The sequence below is a fragment of the Miscanthus floridulus genome, chromosome 7 (genome assembly GCF_019320115.1).
Source record: "Miscanthus floridulus cultivar M001 chromosome 7, ASM1932011v1, whole genome shotgun sequence".
NCBI lineage: Eukaryota > Viridiplantae > Streptophyta > Magnoliopsida > Poales > Poaceae > Miscanthus > Miscanthus floridulus.
This window is the reverse complement of record NC_089586.1, coordinates 69,181,100-69,202,492: the sequence shown is the minus strand read 5'-3', so window position 1 is coordinate 69,202,492 and position 21,393 is coordinate 69,181,100. Positions and strand designations below refer to the sequence as shown.

At 50.0% G+C, this 21,393-nt stretch overlaps 1 long non-coding RNA gene across 1 annotated transcript; it reads right to left on the bottom strand.

Annotated features, from left to right (window-relative positions):
• Positions 1–756: 756 nt before the first annotated feature.
• LOC136463390 (uncharacterized) lies at positions 757–21,354 on the bottom strand. Its single transcript, XR_010761001.1, has 3 exons — positions 20,670–21,354; positions 2,002–2,157; positions 757–931 (listed from the first exon to the last, which is right to left on the bottom strand). It is a non-coding gene; the product is annotated as an uncharacterized lncRNA (long non-coding RNA).
• Positions 21,355–21,393: the final 39 nt, after the last annotated feature.

Genomic DNA, 21,393 nt, shown 5'->3' with positions numbered 1-21,393 from the left:
TTTCATTTTAGCCCAATAATTTCCCAAAAAGGCATGTAAAGTAAGCAGTAAACTAAATACTTTCATACATACATCCCCCGATGTATATACCCTAGTATCACAGCTACCCGACAGAGATACCCACACTTAAATACTCTCATAGATACATGATTGAACATGTAAGTATGTGAGCAACCACAACTACTTTCCCCTAGACCGACGGTTGGACGGTCATGCTCTCACAACTCCCACTTACCAGAGCGTAGAGGTATTTTGATCCATACATTACCACCCAAGCGGATGGCATCCATACAATAGCACGCCATATGGACAATGAAACAGAACAAGTAGGAACCCCCAAGTTAGTACTTTAATAAGCCACCTAAGAGTCCTTATTTGGGCATAAAGGATATGACCACTGGCAACAATTAGTATTTTATTTAGAATTTTCACAAATACTTTTGTTTTAAATACACAAATGACATGTTTAGTGTCGAATCTTGCTCTGATGCTAGCTGTAACAGAACCGACCAAATTATAAGAACGTAAGTACAAAAACAATCACTGAAGTGATTAAATTCCTGTACTTAAGCTCCCATAATCCTGGTAGTCCGGAAATCATGAAGGATTTCAAATAACTCCCGACATACAAACCAAGACCGTAGTGATTCAACACAACACAACACATCATTCATTACAACATTTCACAAGTGGCATCCGGATTACATCCATCAGAGTTCAAATAAAATATTACAAACCAAGTTCAAATTTGCGAAAGTAGCATAGTTTAGTATATAACTTCATAGTTTCAAATACATTGCCAGATCTTAGTCATGTCCTACCAAATGCATCTTTAGGTACGAGAACTAGGAGAGACCACGCCCAACGGTCTAGTCTTCATCCCCAACCGGGAGAAGGCAATACTTGTAGCAACCAAAGTAGAACTGGTCATCTGCAACAGGTGGGAGATAAACCCTGAGTACGCGAAGGTACTCAGCTAGACTTATCCATCAAAACCAGAAATAAAGGACACCAAGGGTCATGCAAGGCTTATGAGGTGGGCTAGCTGGACACAGTTGCATAAAAGAGCTTATGAATATAGTGACCAATTTAAACTTCACATCAAGTTTATCATCATTTACCTGTGCACTAGATTTGCACCTGTACTAGAGCACTCACTTATTAGGAGCAATCAATATTAACCATAGTAGGTATAATAAGGCTATCATCATCATATCATCATTCCTAAACCATTATGTTATTTAGTGTATCTACTTTAGAGATAAGCCCGTCAAGTTCTCACTAACCGGTGAGAGACAGCGACTCGAATCGAATTACAACTTAGCTGAGGGGGTATTCCTAACTCTCACCCTAGCATACTTTGCAAGGGTAGCCGTGGGTCACCTTTGGTACAACTCAGGAACCAAATTCGTGGGTTTGATCAGCGCCAGCACTCTCAGGGATTACCCTTCTGCCAAGACGATCAGGACTTTTAAATCACCTGCCCTTGGACTCATGCCTATGGCTCCCTTCCGAGGCGTACTTTATACTTATCGACTCCCAGCCTGAGGTGAGCTACTCGGCTTCATGGTAGGTCTCCAGACCCGGCCAACTAAGAGAGAGGCATGCGTTCAACATGAACAGGAAAGGCTCCAAGATTCGGTCCTTAAGCGATACAGACAGAGTCACTACAAACCAACAAGCCTCCGCCCGGTCTTCAATTCAAATTAAGGCAGGTTCTTTTCCACGATAGCAAATATAGCCAACTGTGCCATATGTATATCCCTATAGCTCGTAGGTGATAGGAAATCACCTGACTTCTACCGTGTTTAAGCAGGGCTAAGCACTACATGAGCCTGAGCTACATAGGATTTAGGGTATCAATATCAGGACAAGGATTGGATAACCAATGCAGCAAGTGTTTGCATCCAACACCTAAACTTAATGCAACAATATATATGTAACAATAATACTTTAATTGCATTTCAGAAGTTAAGAGGCTTAATATGCTCCGGGGCTTGCCTTTCACAAAGTTGCACGGATGGTGATCCGGGCACTCAACGGCGACCTCGTCTGGCACTTCTCCTGAGGGCTACACCTCCTGAACCTCCGGTGTTGGCTGCTGCTGCTCCCCGCTCGGTTCCTCGAATTCCAGCAGTGTCACTCCTTTCGGTACACCTATTGCATGCCGATGCATAAGATAAATATCATGGATGCATAAGGAATGGCATGATGCTCATGATGAATGGATCACAGTATGTGTTTAACGAAAACATCACTGGACACTCGTTTACCGATTAAGAATAGCTCTATTCAAATCACTTTAAAACATGTATCTAACTTAATTTGAAGAACAAGATCAACTTACCTAACTTGCATAACCTAAGATAAAGATGCTCATCTTCAGTTAAAGGCCTAACACCTAGGAACATTACCACAAGCTTAGGAATAGTAAAGGCATACTTAAATCAAACGTTAAGGTTTCATATGCAAACGAGCAGTTCCTTAATTCAATCACAACAAGAGCTCTACAAATTCAAATGACTTGCAAAAGGACATTCTGGAAAGCTTATGAAATTCTCTACCAATCATTTATAAACATCAAAGCATGATTCTTATGTTAATCAAATTGAATTCAAGTAAACATAGAATCTATCCAGAAATGGCAGGTTTACTAAATTAAATATTTAGTGATGATGCAAAAGCATAATTGGACCAAACCAAGTTTACCAATTTATTGTGCATACCAGAGGAACATCAGAAAGTATAGTGCCAACTTCTAAATAAATTATTTAATGTCCTTTTCTAATTTATTTAGTTAATTAGGTGATTAAAGCAAAATATAGTAAAACTATAAAATCTACAAAATTACAGTAGCTACCTCATGCTTCACATAGACTACCATAAAAATTTCAAAGCAATTGGACAAACAGAACTTGCTGTATCAAAAATAATAGATGGCAGGTCTATTTCTAGCATAATTAGGAAACCCTATTGAAAAGTGTCAAACAACAGATTTCACATTTTTTCCTAGTATCATTCTAGCATAAGAATAGCACTCACCAAATTTTACCTTTACTGGATCTATAGAAAAATTATGAAAATTCACCCAAGATCCATCCATGCAAACAAGAGAATTACCTAACTCCTACACACAGTGTCCAAAGTGTATGAAAATTTAACCACAAGCTATTCATGATATGAGTAGTACACCATAAAAATTTCATGCCATTTGGAGCTGCACAGAAAAAGATATAATTACCCCTATTTTCCACATGATTAAAAGAGATAATTAGCAACTCCATTTTTCATACAAAACATGGCATAAATTATATTTTTAATATAAACTAGACATTACGATGGACTCAACAAAATTGGAACAACAACATTTGGATCCACCAACCAAGAGATACATTTTTGAATCTGTACCCAAATCTGTGAAAAAGAATAAAACAAAACAAAATGGAAACCCTATCCACTACTAGGCCGGCCCGGAAAGCCATTGCGGCCCATGACGTGCGCGCCAGCGCGGCCCAAGGTCGGCTCCTGCCTGCGCGCGGCTGCTGACAAGCGGGCCCCGCTAGTCAGAGAGACAGACAGGGGAGGGAAGAAGAGCGACTGTAACAACCTGGGTTTTTAGAGAAGCCAAAAATACGAAGTTTTTAAAATTTTTCCTACAATATGTGAAGCATGTAGATGCTAGGTCAAACTAAGGAACAATTTATAAATAAATTGTTGCATACATATAGAATTACTTGTAGGAGTTTGCCAGAGTTCTGTTGTTGGTTTGGTGTTTTGTGTTGGTGAGCACAAGTCCGTAGCAAATCCTTTTGATGCCTTCTAGAATAGCTTATGAATCCCTGTTCCTCTCTCTCAATTCATCCTTTTGCTTTTGAACCTCATTCGAATCCCAGGATCTAATTCATAAAATCAATCGACCTTCCTTGTAAATCAATGCCCATCGAAGCCAACCATTGGCATTGGATTCCGAGACCCGTAGTAGACCCTAGAGACCCTTGGATATTACCCAAGTAGGCCCACACCTAAGCTAATCAAGTTTAGCATACTAACACTTGATTATGGAATTAATCAAACAATATCTGAAATGGAAATGAGTAAAGGAAAATAGGGAAAGCCATTTTGGCCCAAGGAGCCAAGTCAGCCGCTCACCTCACCTTGGCCCACGAAAGCAGCAGGCCTAGCTCGCTTCCCTGTCCTCCTTGGTCTAGCTCGATCCGGCTCGTGCCCTCCTCTGCTGGCCCACACGCGCAACAGCTGGCCGACCCAACTCACGCAATGAGCCCAGCTGCTCGGCCTAGCTGTGCGGAGGCCCGCTCATGCACGCACGGCCAAGCAGCCCAGCAGTCATGGCCCAGCCAGGCCAGCAGCTGCACGCCCTTGCCAACCCTAGGCGGGAGCAGCCACTCCTAGCCGCCGCCGCCGCCCTACGAAGGCAGAACCACGCGACGCGCATGCCAGCGCCCTCAACCATGCCTCACCTGCTCCGCTCCCTGATTCACATTACGTGTCCCTCCTCAGGGCACGGACGCCGAGGATGGACGGAGCCCCCAGAAGCCCTAAGCCGCTCGCCCTATAAACACCGAAGCAGCCGGCACCCTCTCCAAATCCCAGCAGCCGCTGCCCCCATGCTCCTCTTCCTCTCCCATGACGAGCCACGCCCGACCCCCATGGCCACGCCACTAGCACCCATGCAGTTGCCCACCACTTCCCAGCTACGGTCGCTAGTGCTGAGCTCGTCCTCCACAGTGTCGTGACCGAGCCACACCACTCCGAGCACATCATCGCCAAGACCACCATGAGCTCGTGGTCTGCCTTACGATGTCGTCATCCCCGACCAGGTGCTGAGCCCGACCTTCGCTGCATCCATGACGTCCGCACAGCTGCACCACCGAGGTCACACCGGTGCCCTCCACCTCGAGCCTGCACTGCAACCGGTGCCTCGCCACGGTGATGACATCCACGCCACGCTGGAGCCGCACGGACATCGTCAAGCACGCCAACCACCTCTGCCTCATCGCGGTGTGTCGGGGCACGTCACAGTGCCGAGCCATCCCTGCGGCACCTTGACACGGTAGCGACATCCTTCTTCTATGAGCCCTACTATAAGCTTCGGACTTGCCCAAGCTTTCGCCTTTTGCCATCCCTACCTGTTCCGGCCTTCGTGCCGGCATCTTGACCTGCCAGAGCGCGTTACCGCACCGGAGGACACCTGTGGCCATTGCGTCGTGAACGCACTACCGTGCTATGCCTTGCTGGCCCCTGCCGTGACCACATCCTTAGGCGCACACACGCACGAGGCCAAAGGCTTGGCCTTTGATGCCAAGCACAACGCCCAAACCACCGCTCGCCACGGCGGCGAGCTTAGCACGTACACAGTGCAGGTGCACCGCACACGACACACCCCGGCACCAAGCGCATGAGCTAATCGGTCGCCGTTCTGCTTGTCCAGCCTTCGTGCTGTAGTGACCCTTACCCTCCCTTGCTGCATCGGCGCTGGTAGCCCACCTCCATGACCATGAGCCCCCTGGACATGCGCACGCATGCACCTATGCACACGGCCAAGGCCTTGCCTTGCCGGGCCGATGGCGCCCGGGGACACAACCGCCACCATGTCCTGCCCACACACGGTCACCACGATCGGAGCCACCCACAGCACCATCCTGTTCAGGCTGATGACCCCTCCATGTGACCGGTCTTCATGCCATGGATTTTCTATAGGGACCTCGTCAGCCGCCCATCGGAGTACTCGCCGCTTGTAGCCACCGCGCCAGCGCGCCGACCGTCTGAAGCCAGACAGCGGCCTTTAGCCTATCGGAGCCCTGCCGTAGAAGAATAGAGATGGTGAAAGGAGGAGCAGAGCCGTCTGGACTTGTTCCACCATGAGCTAGGAGGAGAAAAGGAGGGTGGACATAGTCCACCATGGACCCAGTGTGCGGTCCATGGACCCACACCACCCAGGACCACCGTGCCATGACCTTGGATGCCCAACCATAGCGCACTACGGCCACCACTACATGCTTGTGTGAGGCCTAGCCCGCCCTTTTGTGACCACCATGAGCTCAAGTACACCGAGAACGCCACGTCCTAGCCACGGCCATGACCAAACTCTTGGAGACCATACGCAACACCTAGACCGCCCCTGTGTAGCTGATGCTAGCATAACCCTCGCTTTTCCGCTTGGGAGGCGTATAGGTGTGCCATGGACTTGCCTAACCCCCACACACGGACCTAGAGCCCCTGCCTTGCTTCACCCGTTGTTCATGGACGCACGCCACGAGCCATGGGCTTATGCACACTCACTTGCTTGTGGTGACGCATGGCCATGCCTCTGCATGACGTCGCGTGAGCCTCGAGACCACACCGCCGCGGCTGTTCGCATGCCCATGCGCAGTCCTACGCTGAGCCACAGTGAGCCATAGCAAGCCACAGCTAGCCACAGCAGGCCGTAGCTAGCTAGAAGAAGCCACGACCCTCCGGGACAAGTTATAACAGCCCTTGGGACTCCACATCTTCTGCCGTCGTTGTATGGAGTCCGTCCCCGACATTCCGACCACCTCGGCCAGCCTTCCGACCATGACGGTGATCTCACCGACCACCGACGAAAGCCCCTTCCCGCTCATTCTTATACTCGTTCGTCCACTTACAATACATGATCTTGATCTATCTATATCTATCTGACCCATGCCCTTGTGCAGGTCTACCCATCCCCATCGCTATGGAATGTGCTACTCCTCAGTCGTGTCGAGTTGTTGTGTCTTCGGTCGTGTTTGGTTTTTATCGCTGTGTTATTGCCTGTGTGCCGAGCATTCGAGCCGGCTGAGGGATCGTACCTCGTTCGGACGTTATGATCGCGGGATCCGCCTCGCCATGACCGTGATGCCGAGTGTAACTCGACCCGTCGCTTTTTAGTTGGCTTCATAGTACCACGAGTGTTAGCTCCTGCCTTCGGCCCTAGAACATGGTCGTGATGGATTCGATGTTGATACTAACATCGATGCGGATATCACCCGCATGCTTTGAGCCCTCCATGACCAAGTCCTGTGGGAGATGACCTGGGAGATAACAATCATGGAACGATGGATGCCAACTCATTGGTGTAGCTTGTGACCATGAGTTCACCTCACCATGACCATGGAGCTATGCCTCTCCTTCACTTTTAGTGGCTTCTTCATGCTCAAGACCTTGTATGCTTGTACCCCATTTGACCATCACGTTTCTCCGATTCTCGCGGTGACAACCGCACTGCTTCGAATCCAAGAGGTATCTTAGTGCCAGTGCACCTAGGTCAGGTACCCTACGAGTGGTCTACGCACTTGGTGTTTGTTGCTCCTTCTGATGCCCTGTCTTTGCCGTAGCATGTGCGTTAGAAGAAGTGGACCTTGCTCTTGGTTGTTCTTACTCTTATTGCCCCGATAGCCTGTTCTATTCGATCCCGTCTTGCCCGTGACGATTGGATCAAAGACCGGACTATTCCCTTTTGTTAGCGAAGTTATGGTCTATGTCATACCTCGGACCCGTCCGTGTTGACCCGATCGACCGTCTAAAACCATCTTCCCCGAAGATGTGTCTGAGAACATGACATGGATGTATCTAGCTAACCCCTGCTTCTTTTATTTTGCTGAGCAACTCTCTTCTTGGCTCCCGACGTTATTATGTCATGAGGATCGATAGAACCCGTTGCTGTCCAATCCCTTTGCGCTACCGCTTTCTACCATAGCAGGCGAGCCGAAGTACATTGGAGCCATGTCACAATAGTGTTATCGTTCTTGTTTGCTACTTGTGTCTAATTGTGACTTGCGGGATAAGGCTATAAGAGCCGAACCCCGTCGTTCTTCTTTCTTGGGGCTCAATTTCCAATCCCTGTCAATTCAATGACACCAGATCAAAAGATCGTGAGCCGTGGTGTTTGCTCTGGATAAGCTCTGGCTTAAACCGTTTAACGTAAAGCCATACCGGCTTGGCCATAACTTAAGCTTATGCTTAGCAAACCACCACTTGTGATTCTTTGGCCTAGGGAAATCGGACAATCGTCGAGAGGGCTAAGCCATGTATCTCGTATTGCCTCGCTGGTGTTATAAGATTTTCCTGCATCTTGTCGTCTTTTCGAGTGTTGAGTGCTCTCTTGCCTTGCGTGTCGCTTCGTGAAGTAGCTGACGATCGGATCAAGAGAACGTGGGCGACGACAAGGACTACGAAATGGAGTCAGCTCAGGAGGAGGTGACCCCCGCTGATTGAACACCAACAGATGGAGAAATATACCACTACTACAACTACATCGCAGGTGTCATGGCAGCACCCTCTTTTAGAGAATCCTATTAGACATTGCATAATATCTAGAACTGCTAGCGCTTTATAATTATTCCTTTGCTAGTACTTTGATGCATGCTACTACCTAAGCCATTATTACCCAAATGCAACCCACTCTACCATGTCACCCTGCTTTGTGCATTTGCTCACTTATATATGCTTACTTGCCTGCTTGCTTGCATATTACACCACTATACTTATTATTAACTCCACTTCGCATTATATCAGGGATATGATGCTGGTGGTGAACCCCCTAGGAATGGTTTGGCTATGGGTGCCAGACTAGGTGGTGTGAGAGCATGCTATGTGTGTCTTGGGTGCATGGAGACTGAGGGTTGTGTCGACCGAGCTAGAATAACGACAAGCCTGGGGCGAGTCTTGCCATGTGGTGCTACCTAGGCACTTGGATGTGGAATACCTATGGCGGGTAAATGGTAATTGGAGGTGTCCTTGGGTGTGAACCTCGGAGAGGTGGAGCCCGGGGTAGAGGTGTTGTGGTGGCACGAAAAATAGAAACCCTGATGGAGACATTCTGGCTTGGTCAATCCCTAAGGACTTACTAGTACTCACACTCACCGGGAATCCTTTACATCCCACTCACCCTATATGGTGCGGGACGGTCAGACTACTTGGTAGAACAATGCCACTACTGCTAGGCGAATGTGTGCAAGGAGGTACGGGGCGCGTGGTTTCCCCCACACCCTTCCGAGACTTTAGGAGGCCTTGTGGACCTGGCTCTTGACATCCGGAGGGCTCCGGCTTTGTCTATGACTCACAGTATCAGCCATCCCAGACTAGACTTGGGATGTTCCAGGGCTGAGAGGTAGGGTGGCATTGTTCTAGGCTAGCAAGTGGCCAGAATCTGCCTAGATGGGGCACCGTCGAGGATGGCTATCTTGTGGGTATGTAAAACCTCTACAGAGTGTTTGGTTGATCGATCGATACATATGCCGACTTGTCGGCTATGGACTTTTCCTGGGTTTCGCTTAAACTAGATAGGAGATAAGTCCTTCTTTTCTCCCTCTAAGGTTGGGGTATTTTCTGGTCGTGAGCCTTAGGGGCTGTGGGCCGTTGAGACAAGTGCCGAGAGGGAGTCGGCCTATCGACCTGAGTGTGTGAGATGAGATGTGGTGATGGTGGTGTGGTTATGGTTGGGATGGGTTGGTGGATGGATATGGATGGATGTGGATGTGTGTGGCTGGGAATGTGTTAAAAACTGGATATTATTATTACAATACTACTATTACTTACTTCTCATGCACTAAGGATGCAAACTACAGCCAAATGTTAGGATCGCCAGATCCCCTTGTTTTATCTTTTCCACTAAAGCTCATCGGTGCTGACCATGGCCTACACACCTCTAGCGGTATGCAGATTTTCCTGCTTCTCAGAGATGCTGACTTTAGAAGGATTAGGAGGTCTCGTGCCTACGCTCAAGTTTGGTTCGGAGATGGAATCTACGCTGCACTACACCAACTCTGATGATGACCCATGGAGGAGGAGCCTTCACTCGATAGTCTTCCGCTAGATTAACACTGTAATAGGTGTGTTCCTCAATGATGTAATATCTTGTATTCTTGTAATCTTACGATGTATGACTGTGATATCGATTGATATATGATAATATGATGGAATCAACTACTGGTTTCACCATATTATAATTCAATCTGTGGATTTTCCCTTCGTAGAAAATTGAGGATGTTTCAGTTGGTATCAGAGCCATACTTGACCTTAGGATGAGACCTTTAGTACCAAACACTAGTTTAGAAGCCAAACATTCTATCTGTAGTGGAGTCATAACTACTAACGCTTGATTCCCCGTCTCTACCTTGAATTCTATCACTAACTAACTGTCCCCGCTTTGACAAAGTTGACCACTAGGAAATGATTCCCTCTTTATCGCCCACGCAAGATCGATAGATGTGTGAGACTCAAAGGCTTAGGAGTCACCTTAAGTCAACACTATGCATATAGGAGTTGTAATGCCGCTTGAGTGCTTGGATCTTTTTGCTTCTTATGCTTCTTGTGATTATATTGCTTGAGTGAAGAATATAGAAGCTATTTTATTTACATGTGACTCTAGGACCCTGGCTAACCTAGCAGGCTATGAACCAAGACCGCCATATGACTAGACAAAACCTCTAGAGATTCTTGGACACCCTGTACAAATTTGGATTGAGTTATCGAAGAAAACAAAAGGACGACAATTCCTTTTGCAAGGTTCTAGGGAACAACTACCCCGATCAAGAAGCAACACGACAGGAGTTTGGACTTCGAAGGCAACACCCTGCCTCTTGGCCGACCAAGCAACACCTTAATCTCGAGGACAACATTCCTGTAAGGAGGGTGGACTGTAACAACCCGGGTTTTTGGAGAAGCCAAAAATATGAACTTTTTAAATTTTTTCCTGCAATATGTGAAGCATGTAGATGCTAGGTCAAACTAAGGAACAATTTATAAATAAATTGTTGCATACATATAGAATTACTTGTAGGAGTTTGCCAGAGTTCTGTTGTTGGTTTGGTGTTTTGTGTTGGTGAGCACAAGTCCGTAGCAAATCCTTTTGATGCCTTCTAGAATAGCTTATGAATCCCTGTTCCTCTCTCTCAATTCATCATTTTGCTTTTGAACCTCATTCGAATCCCAGGATCTAATTCATAAAATCAATCGACCTTCCTTGTAAATCAATGCCCATCGAAGCCAACCCTTAGCATTGGATTCCGAGACCCATAGTAGACCCTAGAGACCCTTGGATATTACCCAAGTAGGCCCACACCTAAGCTAATCAAGTTTAGCATACTAACACTTGATTATGGAATTAATCAAACAATATCTGAAATGGAAATGAGTAAAGGAAACTAGGGAAAGCCATTTCGGTCCAAGGAGCCAAGTCAGCCGCTCACCTCACCTTGGCCCACGAAAGCAGTAGGCCTAGCTCGCTTCCCTGTCCTCCTTGGTCTAGCTCGATCCGGCTCGCACCCTCCTCTACTGGCCCACGCGCGTAGCAGCTAGCCGACCCAACTCATGTGACGATCCTAGCTGCTCAGCCTAGCTATGCGGAGGCCCACTCACGCGTGCATGGCCAAGCAGCCCAGCAGCCGCGGCCTAGCCAGGCCAGCAGCCGCACGCCCTTGCCAACCCTAGGCGAGAGCAGCCACTCCCAGCCGCCGCCGCCGCCCCACAAAGGCAGAACCGCGCAACGCGCATGCCAGCGCCCTCACTCGTGCCCCACCTGCTCCGCTCCCTGATTCACGTTGCGTGTCCCTCCTCAGGGCACGGATGCCGAGGATGGATGGAGCCCCCAGAAGCCCTAAGCTTCTCGCCCTATAAACACCGAAGCAGCCGGCACCCTCTCCAAATCCCAGCAGCCGCCGCCCCCGTGCACCTCTTCCTCTCCCACAACGAGCCACGCCCGACCCCCATGGCCACACCACCGGCACCCGTGGAGCTGCCCACCACTTCCTAGCCACGGTCTCCAGCGCTGAGCTCGTCCTCCACAGTGTTGCAACCGAGCTGCACCACTCCGAGCACGTCATCGCCAAGACCGCCACGAGCTCGTGGTCCGCCTTACGACATCACCATCCCCGGCCAGGTGCCGAGCTCGACCTTCGCTATGTCCGTGACGTCCACGTAGCCGCACCACCGAGGTCACACCGGTGCCCTCCACCTCGAGCCTGCGCTGCCACTAGCGCCTCACCACGGTGACAACATCCACGCCATGCTGGAGCCGCATGGATGTCGTCAAGCATGCCAACCACCTCTGCCTCGTCGCGGCGTGTCGGGGCACGTCACAGCGCTGAGCCATCCCTGCAGCACCTTGACACGGCAGTGGCATCCTTCTTCTACGAGCCCTACTGTAAGCTTTGGACTTGCCCAAGCTTTCGCCTTTTGCCATCCTTGCCTGTTCCGGCCTTCGTGCCAGCGTCTTGACCTGCCGGAGCGTGTTACCGCACCAGAGGACACATGTGGCCATTGCGTCGTGAACGCACTGCCGTGCTATGCCTTGCTAGCCCTTGTCGTGACCACATCCTCAGGCACACACACACACAAGGCCAAAGGCTTGGCCTTTGATGCCAAGCATGAACGCCCAGACCGCCACCCGCCACGGCGGCGAGCTTAGCATGTACACGGTGTAGGTGCACCGCACACGGCACACCCCGGCACCAAGCGCATGAGCCAATCGGCCGCCGTTCTGCTTGTCCAGCCTTCGTGCTGCAGTGACCCTTACCCTCCCTCACTGCACCGATGCTGGCAGCCCACCTCCACGACCGTGAGCCCCCCTGGACATGCGCACGCACGCACCTATGCACACGGCCAAGGCTTTGCCTTGCCGGGCCGATGGCGCCTGGGGACATAGCCGCCACCATGTCCTGCCCACACATGGTCACCATGACCGGAGCTACCCACGGCACCGTCCTATTCAGGCCGATGACCCCTCCATGTGACCAGTCTTTGTGGCATGGATTTTCTGCAGGGACCTTGTCAGCCGCCCATCGGAGTACTCGCCGCCCATAGCCACCGCACCAGTGCGCCGACCGTTGAAGCCAGACAGCGGCCTTTAGCCTATCGGAGCCCTGCTGTGGAAGAACAGAGAAGGTGAAAGGAGGAGTAGAGCCATCTGGACTTGTTCCACCATGAGCTAGGAGGAGAAAAGGAGGGTGGACACAGTCCACCATGGACCCAGTGTGCGGTCCATGGACCCACACCACCCAGGACCACCGTGCCATGACCTTGGATGCCCAACCATAGTGCACTGTGGCCACCACTACACGCTCGTGTGAGGCCTAGCCCACCCTTTTGTGACCACCATGAGCTTGAGTACACCGAGAACGCCACGTCCTAGCCACGGCCGTGACCAAACTCCTGGAGACCGTACGCAACACCTAGACCACCCCTGTGTAGCTGATGCTAGCATAACCCTCACTTTTCCGCTTGGGAGGCGTATAGGTGTGCCATGGACTTGCCTAACCCCCACACATGGACCTAGAGCCCCTGCCTTGCTTCGCCTGTCGTTCGTGGATGCACGCCACGAGCCATGGGCTTATGCACACTCACTTGCTTGTGGTGACGCACGGCCATGCCTCTGCATGACGTCGCGTGAGCCTCGGGACCACACCGCCACGGCTGTTCGCATGCCCATGCGTAGTCCTATGCTGAGCCACAGTGAGCCATAGCAAGCCACAGCTAGCCACAGCAGGCCGTAGCTAGCCAGAAGAAGCCACGACCCTCCGGGACAAGTTATAACAGCCCTTGGGACTCCACATCTTCTGCCGTCGTTGTATGGAGTCCGTCCCTGACATTCCGACCACCTCGGCCAGCCTTCCAACCACGATGGTGATCTCACCGACCACCTCGGTGACATCTCTGACCACCCCCCTTCCCGCTCATTCTTATACTCGTTCGTCCACTTACAATATGTGATCTTGATCTATCTATATCTGTCTGACCCTTGCCCTTGTGTAGGTCTACCCATCCCCATCATTATGGAATGTGCTACTCCTCAGTCGTGTTGAGTTGTTGCGTCTTCGGTCGTGTTTGGTTTTTATCGCTGTGTTATTGCCTGTGTGCCGAGCATTCGAGCCGGCTGAGGGATCGTACCTCGTTCGGACGTTACGATCGCGGGATCTTCCTCGCCATGACCGTGATGCCGAGTGTAACTTGACCCGTCGCTTTTTAGTTGGCTTCATAGTACCACGAGTGTTAGCTCCTGCCTTCGGCCCTAGAACATGGTCGTGATGGATTCGATGTCGATACTAACATCGATGCGGATATCACCCGCATGCTTTGAGCCCTCCATGACCAAGTCCTGTGGGAGATGACATGGGAGATAACAATCATGGAACGATGGATGCCAACTCATTGGTGTAGCTTGTGACCGTGAGTTCACCTCGCCATGACCATGGAGCTACGCCTCTCCTTCGCTTTTAGTGGCTTCTTCATGCTCAAGACCTTGTATGCTTGTACCCCGTTTGACCATCATGTTTCTCCGATTCTCGCGGTGACAACCGCACCGCTTCGAATCCGAGAGGTATCTTAGTGCCAGTGCACCCAGGTCGGGTACCCTACGAGTGGTCTGTGCACTTGGTGTTTGTCGCTCCTTCCGATGCCCTGTCTTTGCCGTAGCTTGTGTGTTAGAAGAAGTGGACCTTGCTCTTGGTTGTTCTTACTCTTATTGCCCCGATAGCCCGCTCTGTTCGATCCCGTCTTGCCCATGACGATTGGATCAAAGACCGGACTATTCCCTTTTGTTAGCTAAGTTATGGTCTATGTCATACCTCGGACCCATCCGTGTTGACCCGATCGACTGTCTAAAACCATCTTCCCCGAAGATGTGTCTGAGAACATGACATGGATGTATCTAGCTAACCCCTGCTTCTTTTATTTTGCTGAGCAACTCTCTTCTCGGCTCCTGACGTTATTATGTCGTGAGGATCGAGAGAACCCGTTGCTGTCCAATCCCTTTGCGCTACCGCTTTCTACCGTAGCGGGCGAGCCGAAGTACATTGGAGCCAAGTCACAATAGTGTTATCGTTCTTGTTTGCTACTCGTGTCTAATTGTGACTTGCGGGATAAGGCTATAAGAGCCGAACCCCGTTGTTCTTCTTTCTTGGGGCTCAATTTCCAATCCCTGTCAATTCAATGACACCGGATCAAAAGATCGTGAGCCATGGTGTTTGCTCTGGATAAGCTCTGGCTTAAACCGTTTAATGTAAAGCCATATCGGCTTGGCCATAACTTAAGCTTGTGCTTAGCAAACCACCACTTGTGATTCTTTGGCCTGGGGAAATCGGACAACCGCCGAGAGGGCTAAGCCGTGTATCTCATATTGCTTCACTGGTGTTTTAAGATTTTCCTGCGTCTTGTCATCTTTTCAAGTGTTGAGTGCTCTCTTGCCTTGCGTGTCGCTTCGCGAAGTAGCTGACGATCGGATCAAGAGAACGCGGGCGACGACAAGGACTACGAAATGGAGTCAGCTCAGGAGGAGGTGACCCCCACTGATTGAACACCAATAGATGGAGAAATATACCACTACTACAACTACATCGCAGGTGTCATTGCAGCACCCTCTTTTAGAGAATCCTATTAGACATTGCATAATATCTAGAACTGCTAGCGCTTTATAATTATTCCTTTGCTAGTACTTTGATGCATGCTACTACCTAAGCCATTATTACCCTGATGCAACCCACTCTACCATGTCACCCTGCTTTACGCATTTGCTCACTTATATATGCTTACTTGCCTGCTTGCTTGGATATTACACCACTATACTTATTATTAACTCCACTTCGCATTATATCGGGGATATGATGCTGGTGGTGAACCCCCTAGGAATGGTTTGGCTATGGGTGCTAGACTAGGTGGTGTGAGAGCGTGCTGCGTGTGTCTTGGGTGCATGGAGAGTGAGGGTTGTGTCGACTGAGCTGGAATAACGACAAGCCTGGGGCGAGTCTTGCCATGTGGTGCTACCTGGGCACTTGGATGTGGAATACCTGTGGCGGGTAAATGGTAATTGGAGGTGTCCTTGGGTGTGAACCTCGGATAGGTGGAGCCCGAGGTAGAGGTGCTGTGGTGGCATGAAAAATGGAAACCCTAATGGAGACATTCTGGCTTGGTTAATCCCTAAGGACTTACTAGTACTCAGACTCACCGGGAATCCTTTACATCCCACTCGCCCTATATGGTGCGGGACGGTCGGACTACTTGGTAGAACAATGCCACTACTGCTAGGCGAACATGTGCAAGGAGGTACGGGGCACATGGTTTCCCCCACACCCTTTTGAGACTTTAGGAGGCCTTGTGGACCTGGCTCTTGACATCCGGAGGGCCCTGGCTCTGTCTACGACTCATAGTATCAGCCATCCCAGACTAGACTTGGGATGTTCCAGGGCTGAGAGGTAGGGTGGCATTGTTCTAGGCTAGCAAGTGGCCGAAATCTACCTAGACAGGGCACCGTCGAGGATGGCTATCTTGTGGGTATGTAAAACCTCTGCAGAGTGTTTGGTTGATCGATCGATACATATGCCGACTTGTCGGCTATGGACTTTTCCTGGGTTTCGCTTAAACTAGATAGGAGATAAGTCCTTCTTTTCTCCCTCCAGGGTTGGGGTATTTTCCGGTCGTGAGCCTTGGGGGCTGCGGGCCGTTGAGACAAGTGCCGAGAGGGAGTCAGCCTATCGACCTGAGTGTGTGAGATGAGATGTGGTGATGGTGGTGTGGTTATGGTTGGGATGGGTTGGTGGATGGATATGGATGGATGTGGATGTGTGTGGCCGGGAATGTGTTAAAAACTAGATATTATTATTACAATACTACTGTTACTTACTTCTCATGCGCTAAGGATGCAAACTACAGCCAAATGTTAGGATCGCTAGATCCCCTTGTTTTATCTTTTCCACTAAAGCTCATCGGTGCTGACCATGGCCTGCACACCTCTGGCGGTGTGCAGATTTTCCTACTTCTCAGAGATGCTGACTTTAGAAGGATTAGGAGGTCTCGTGCCTACGCTCAAGTTTGGTTCAGAGATGGAATCTACGCTGCACTACGCCAACTCTGATGATGACCCGTGGAGGAGGAGCCTTCACTCGACAGTCTTCCGCTAGATTAACACTGTAATAGGTGTGTTCCCCAGTGATGTAATATCTTGTATTCTTGTAATCTTACGATGTATGACTATGATATCGACTGATATATGATAATATGATGGAATCAACTACTGGTTTCACCATATTATAATTCAATCTATGGATTTTCCCTTCACGGAAAATTGAGGATGTTTCAGCGACGGCGGTAGCTCACCAACAGCGACTCCTCCGACAAAACTGATGGCACCGGCGTGCTCCCCACAATGACGCACACTCATCCATGCCTCACTTCAACCTCTATCGAACCCTAGCAAGGACGATGGCGTGCATGGCGGACGGCGGCGTGGTCCGACGGTGCTCCGGCGAGGTCCGGCCCCATAGGGCGCAGCTAAGCTCAGTACGAGCTTTAGGAGGTCACTACCATGCTACCCAAGCAAAGAAAAGGGGACAAGAAAGCCTCGGTGGTAGTTGGCCGCGTGGAACACCAACTCCGACGAGACCCCATCATGGCGGCGGTGGTGGAAACAGCAAATGCGCCCTTACCAAGACCCAATCAGCATGGCTGAGAGGTGGAGGAGGTAGAGGAGAACATGGCGGAGCTGTGGTGAAGACGTAGTTCACGTTTTTGTGGTGGCGAGCAAGCATGAGCTCATCGGAGTTGCTGCGGCTGTTGCTGCGGAGCTACGGGCGAGCGGAGGAAGCCGAGGAAATGGAAATTGGACTAGCGAGCTGATTGACAGGCGCGTGGGGGTTCACATCGTGGCCGGCCGTGCCAGGACGCCCGTGGCGCGTGGCTACGTGTTCAGGCGATCGGTGACGGGTGGCGCCATGTGGCGGTGATCTTCTAAATGGTCGGGTCACTGTAGCGATCTGAAATTTCGATTCAGTACTCGATGGTGATGACTGACAGTGAGACTTGATGACGTTTGATCTCTTAAACCATGACGAGTTAGTGGAAGAAACGTACATGAAAGTTGTAGAGTTAAGATAGGGCTCCAACAATGCTTGAGACACCAACAACTAATTCACCATGGATTATGAGTTGTATCTAGCCAAATTTGGCTCAATCAAACTGAAATCAGCAGGTAAACCTGACTTGTGGGCCCTGTTTGAGCATGTTCTAGCCATTTTCATGAGATGGTCATATTGAGACTTTTGTTCCTCGACAAATTGGCTACAACTTTGGTAAAGGGTGCACATCCATGCAAGGTCTCTAGGTTGGAGTTTTTAATCAGTCAAACAGAGTCACTCTATGGGTCATCCTAAGTCAAACCTCCACCTAGAGGGCAATTTAGTCATTTTGGTCCACATGAACAATGTCCCATCAATTACCCTAAGTGTAGTTAAGGTGTATTAGACCATAATTAACCACTCTACACAAGTGCTACACCAACTTCTAAGTATCACATGTGATAAAACAACAAAACACTCAAATTACCCTAATGTTGCAAATCCATGTCTCACATGTTTCATGACTTTGTTGCAATTTTAAACTTGTCATATTACACTACCATGTTGCCATGTTTTAAGGTATGAGAAAATCATGTTGCCTCCACATGTTGCACTAACTACCATTCACAAGCAATCAAGTATGAAACAAACATAATTGAGAATGTTGCATATACATGTTTCAGTAACACTGACATGATGAGGTAGATGATGCACATGTTTATGAAATGAAATACAATTTTGTGGGAGCCAAACACCTAGGGTGTTACATAAATAGTGATTGCTCAACGTCCGATCATTGCTACGAGCCAGAGTCTGGCCACCTCGGTAACTCTGCCCGCACCTGGCCAGAATACCGAACGCGTTCGGTATCGATATCGGACGTGTTTGGTCACATCGGGAACACTGCCGCTTGAGTCACATACCAGACATATCCGGTATTCATGTTAGACTCATCCGATCACCCCGTGACCAGCGCATTCAACTCCTTTTCTTCACCAACTTCTTCTCCTTTGTAAATGTGCCAACACCACCAAGTGTACAACACCTTGTGCATGTGTGTTAGCTTTTCTCAAACATTTTCAAGGAGTTAACCACTCATGTTGCCATGCCACTCGATCCTAGCAATGATGCAAAGTTAGATCTCTCGAGTGGTACTGGATGACCGATATACAAACAAGTTTGCCCCTCTTGATAGTACGACCATCCATTCTAAACCCGGTCAAGCACTTCTCTACACAACCTATGACTGGTGAAATGAAATGCTATAGGTTATACCTTTGCCTTGTACATTCCATTCTAACTCCTCCATTGTTGATGCAATACATGCACCAACCAATCACCAAATGATATGATCCACTTCATATCATCATGTGACCGTATTGGTTCATCGATCTTGACCTCACTTGCTTTTCACCGTTGCCTTGGTCCATTGGCGCCAAGTCATCACTCAACTTGCCATACACACTTGCAACCGGTCCGTCAAGCCAAGCCATGTTTTGATCTTCTCCACCTTGATCATATGACTCAATGTTATGTCTCATGTGCAATGAGCTCCTTCATCATCACATGTGTGAGCTTTGCAACATCTTTGATCCATTTCCACCTCCAAGGCATATGTTGCTCACACACATGTACCTATGGACTAATCACCTGTGTATCTCACATAAACACAATTAGTCCACCTAGGGTTGTCATTCAATTACCAAAATCAAACAAGGACCTTTTAACAGGGCACTGCCCCTAGGGTGGCGGTGCCACCAGCATTTTTATCTAGAGAGGGGTGTTTTGGGGGCTTGGTCATTGCCCCTAGGCTGGCGGTGCTAGCCTAGTAATGGCTAGATCATAAACTAGCCATTTGGGTGCCACTGGACAAGGGGCGGCGGTGCGCCACCTTGCTGTTCGATGACCCCAACTTTGTTGAGTTGGAGGGTAACGCTAGTTCCCTGGCTTGGGTCTATTAACACCCCTCCATCTCGTGCATTAAGGCTCTCTTGCCCATTTGCCTAGTGGGGTTGTTGAGATTTGCTAATCTAAGATTAAGGACCTCATTAGTACATAGAGAGTAGCAAGTGTGCATCCACTCTTCTCATTAGACATGGTTGGGTCAAGTGAGAGTTCGTGCTTGTTACTCTTAGTGATCGCCATCACCTAGACGGCTCGATGGTGATTGGAAGCTTGGTGATCATCCGATGAAGTTTGTGTATGACACAAGTCATGATATGAGCGGTTGTGGGCGATTGACCGCGATAGAGTGTCGAAGAATCAGCCCGTAGAGTGCACTTGATCCTTGCGCGGATCAAGGGGTAGCTACACCCTTGCATGGGTGCTCCAACGAGGACTAGTGGGGAGTGACGACTCTTCGATACCTTGGAAAAACATCGCCGTGTTCCTCTCCCTCTCTTTACTTTGAGCAATTCAATTAATGTCTTTACATTCTTAGAATTGTCATGCTAGAGTAGGATTAGAACCTAGGGTGCAAAACTTTTATGCGGTAGATCAGTAGCGAACACATTTAGGCACAAGGGGATAAAATGGGCTAAGTGTATGATTTAATTATTGCAAGAAATTTAGAATTAGCCCAATTCATCCCCTCTTGGACATCTTGATCCTTTCAATTAGTACCAGAGCCTCGTGTTCCTTAAATTATGCTTAACCACTGTTGACACTTGATATGGCAAACAGATAAATCCGCAAGCACACGGCGTGTCGGCGATTGGCTTCGCGACCTTGAAGCAGACGGCTCGGGAGAGAAGAGGGCAAGATGGCACAGGGGCTTAGTCGTCGAACCATCGCAGGGAGAAGAGAAGGCTTGGTCGTGATCCTTACAGAAGGCCGTGGCGACGGTCGAACTTGGCGAGGGATGATGTTGCTGCTGCGTCATGGCCGGCGGAGAGGAACCGGGGCGAGGCGTGGAAGCTGCGGACGTCGCGTCAGGTCGCTGCTAGGCCAAAGGCCTCGCCTTTGCCGTCGGGATCCTCAGCGTCGGTGTCATCACGTGGGTGCTCGTCCTTGCTCCTGGTGCCGCGGTGGCGGTGGCGCGGCTTGGCTCGTGGTGTCGCGGTCGTCGTTGCCAGGCACGTCGGCGCAGCGGAGCTCAAGGCGGGGCCGCAGGGCGCGGTCGCACGGCTGCACCGAGGCGGCACGGACTCAGCTCGAGGTCGCAGATGGCTACGACGGCCGCGTCTCGCCTTGGAGTGGTTGGGGAAGGGAAAGAAGGAGGCTGTGGTGGCGGCGGATGGGAGAGGCCTGGGGTGGTCGCGTCCGCGGGATTTATAGGCCGGCGTCTAGGGTTGCTGGAAGGTGCGTAAAACGAACAGCAATCCTCGGCGTCCGAGCGCGACGGACGCGTGGAGGCCATCCGACGGACGCGCGGCTAGGGTAGCGCAGGGAGCGCGCGGGGGCGAGGTCGCGTGTGTGCGCGGGTTGGTGGCGCGGCTAACGCCATGGCGTGGGCTCGGCGTGCAGGGGATCCGAGGGAACGGCTGCTTCTAGAGTCTTCCAGGGAGAGCACGGGACGGGTCGCTGGTGAGCGGGGCCGGGAGCGGGCGCG